Below are 3,838 nucleotides of genomic sequence, written 5' to 3' on the forward strand. Positions count from 1 at the left end.
AGGTCTTTGCAAAGCAAGGTATTCTTTTGAGTCAAATTCATGGATCTTTGTAATCGCAGAATACCAGTTTCTTTGCTTTCATCTCTTGTGTGATTTGTACCCTCAACATGTCAAGGCCAAGAACTCAATTACAGATTGTTGCCTCATTTAGCATACCAAAGATCAATACTAGAGATCGACCTAAAGATTCTAGGAGCAATTGCAATATCAACCAGGCACAAAACCTTTGTGTTGCAGAAGAAACCCATATATACATAATGGAAACCACCATTGTTTCCATTATAAAATCCATACCATCATCTTCTTCACACCTGTTTTCCTTGCAATTCAAACTACACTAATGACATTGTTGCTAGAACTCAAACTACTGCTTTCATTAAGAGATGGTTTGGCCTGAAAAGTTGATTGTCTAGAGGGGGGTCTTCCATGTAATTTGAGTGACAGTTCAGAGGGTTTTATTGCAGAAGCAGTTGCAACACTGCTGAGGCTTAACTGGGATAACCCTATGCATTCGTCCTTTTTTATTGGAGTAGTTTGCATCACAGTTGTTGGCTTACAAACATTGGAATTTTGTGATATTATGGGTCTAAAAGTGTGCCATATGGGGAACCTCTATGGTACATAAGGGGTAACAAAACCTAGGAACACTGTGAGAGCAGAAGTTGTTTCATCAACATGAGGAAAAAGAGTTTCTACATCTGTAGAGTTTGCAGAATTATCACCTGATTCCGCTTCTTCTTGATCAGAGATCGACTGTGATGAAAATACAAGTAAGTTAGGTGAAGGTAATGGACCACTGATAGGTTCAGCAGTGATATCAAACAGGCTAGAATGTCATTATCTTCTGGTTAGATTATTTTGCCTAATAAAATACTTTTGTGCATGACTAGCAACCTGAGTAGGAGTTCTTGTAGGCACAAAGTTTCTTGATATACCTCTCCGATCACCCTTTCCAAGCCTTTGACAGCCAATAAGAAACATGTCGTGTTCCTCTTCAGTCCATGGAACCCCTGAGATCATGAGATAGTATAAACATTGAATTCTTTAGTAATCATTAAGCAAGATGATGAGCCATAGAAATGGGTAACTATGTGGGCTCATTTTGCCTATTATTCTCATTTAATAAACCATTCTCCATAGTTTTATGCATGCTTTTGAATATATTTATGTTAATTGAGAGAATGGGAATAGTCACTTTACCATAAAGTCTAATACGTGCTTCTTGCATATTTTTGGACATTTTTGGACCAAGATCAGGCATTTATGAGGAGATTGGCAGCCAAATTCAAAGAAACAAGGCTAAGGATTTATAGGAGGGGTTTCACCTGCACTAAATGACCCTTCCTTGAGTTCTCCACCATCAGCTTGGAGTTCAACAGCCCACCAAAGATGATTTCAAGGGGTAGTCGAGCAGAGTGAAGTGGTTGTTAACTACAGTTTTGGGCAGCCAAGCTCCTAAAGTTAAGGAGGACTGTTGCGAGTCCTCATGGGCATAAATAGGAAGGCTTCAAGCCTTAGTAGTTTAGCCATTTGATAGTCTATTTTCGCACTTTAGTGCAGCCTTGTAATCATCACATTTTTGAGTTCTTCTTGCAGACAGTTTTTGTGATGTAACTATTATTTTTTTATCAATGAAGATGAATCCAGCTTTGAACCAGCTCTAAGCTTTCTTTAGAGGCTGTAGCTCTTGGGGTTGGGCCCAACCCAAATTCTCGGTACATCCTTTGTGTACTTTTATGTGTTTTTACTGCATTCACAGAATAATTTCTGTTATATAAGTTAAATCTTGCTTTGTTACTTAGGTTGTTTTTGATGATTAAGATAGTTGTTCTTACTTCAGATTGATTTGATAGTTTGGTAACAGAAAAGATCCACAAAAAGGCTACCAAGCAGTCCTTGATCTAATTTCTCCTTCCTTGGGACAATGAACTGAGACCAAGGCACACTTGCTACCACAAAAACATTGTTTTTGCCTTCCAATGCAATTGCTAGTGTTAGATTTCTAGTTGGAGAAGTTGATATCAGTGGTATTTTCATGCTTAGATTTGTTCTTGCTTAGTTTACATAGCTTTCTTGCATGATTTCCTATCTATAAAATTTTGTTCATCACGTTTCTAGTTTTTAGGTCAGAATTAGGTCAAAATAGATAAATCTCTGTTTTTTAGTCTTTGCTTGGATCAGTTTCAGAAAGAAGTAGGAACCCTTCTAGTCTCTTGGCAGAATGGCACGGCACGCATGGATCCTATAGTTTACCCATACCCTTTGCATAGTTGGAAAGCTCTGTTGTTTGTGTGATGTGGCATCGTCTCCTCCATCATACAACCTGCTCCAGTCTCTCTCTCAAGATTTCCTTCACCTATTCACCATACTTTCCCAACTTGCCCTTATTTCTACCTTTTGGTGCAACATTTCTTTCTCCATCTTTGAACAAATCCAACCATCTTCATCACTCCTGAGCTTCATTTACCAGGTCCTAAATCCCTTAACATCCCTATCCATCCTTCATTTCCAATTTCCCACCATTTTTCCACCATCAACCCTCTAAAAACCACTTTCAGCCTGTTCGTGTAGAACTTCCTGTAGAATTTCCTGTAGATCCCCTGCAACCTCCTATAGAAGTTCACGCGAGCGATTTTTCGAGATATAAGCATGGTGGAAATCTACAAAAAGGTGCTAGGGACCCCTTAGGTCCTCTCCACACCTTCCCAACCTCCTGCAAATGCTCACTCCATTTTCTCTCGCCAATAAACCTCTGCATAGTCAAAAATAGTTAAAACACATGCATAATAATTCTGCATAAAAATTGCTCAAAAATACAAAAAGATGATGTCTCCATATTTTCCTTCAGAAGTAGCTTAAACACATGCATTTTACCTTTGCAATAGTCAATGGCATCCATTTCAGTAGCTTACATCTCTTTTATTGCACAAGTAGGGTTAGTCGATAAAACTAGGGTTTTCTAGGGTTTACATTTCCTTTCAGCTTTCATCTTCCTTCTCCAAATAGACTAGCCTCTTTTGAGTTAGTTTTCATCAATCACAGTTAAAAGATTCTTCTAAGAACTCATAGAAGTTGGCTTAAGCTCCTAGTGAACTTATGCCAGCTGATCAAGTGACAGCCTGCAATAAGAGCTAGTACTTTTGCATATAGCACCGCCGCTTCCAAGTTTGTTACAAATTACCAGGTTGATAAAAGTAAAGTAGGGAGTTCCAGGAGTTGCAGCATCATTGCTGCAATACTGGAGCTCAGCATCTTTTTGGCGTCGTTGCCGAGGAAGCATCAAAGTATTTGTGATTACTGCTTTTCTTCTATTTTCTACTGCAACCTTTTGCTAAGTAGTTTATTTCAGCAAGAGTAGAGTAGTTATTTCATTTCAGTTCTACAATTTCAATTCTGCAAGCGTAGATTAGACATTTCCTCCTTTCATTTCAATTCCGTAATTTCATTTCAGCAAAATAGATTAGACATTTCCTGCTTTCATTTCAATTCTGCAATTTCATTTCAACAAAATAGATTAATCCTTTCCTACTTTCATTTCAATTCTGCATTATCATTTCAGCAAGATAGATTTTAGTTAGTTGCAATTTTTTGTTCAATCAATTTCAGTTTTGCAGGTACAAGTAGAAAAAAAAAAACAAAAACCAACCAAAAAGATTTCCTTTCATGCCTCGTAGGAGTACAGATAATTCATAAAAATGCTTGCCAAACACCCCCACTGCTTCACACAGCCAACCTTCTCTCTTCTTCGGTGGCTGCAATCAAGAAACACCCTTAGGTAACAACAAGACATATTTGAAGAACCTATAGGGGAGAAGAAGAAGAAAACATTCCTCTGGAG

General features: G+C 38.0%; 1 pseudogene; it reads right to left on the minus strand.

The window, feature by feature from the left end:
* Positions 1-327: 327 nt before the first annotated feature.
* On the minus strand, positions 328-1,020 carry LOC149229571 (transcription factor KUA1 pseudogene; annotated as a pseudogene).
* Positions 1,021-3,838: the final 2,818 nt, after the last annotated feature.

The sequence above is a fragment of the Pinus tabuliformis genome, chromosome J, assembly GCF_031772625.1.
Source record: "Pinus tabuliformis cultivar Carrire ecotype Pingquan chromosome J, CPIR1, whole genome shotgun sequence".
Classification (NCBI taxonomy): Eukaryota; Viridiplantae; Streptophyta; class Pinopsida; order Pinales; family Pinaceae; genus Pinus; species Pinus tabuliformis.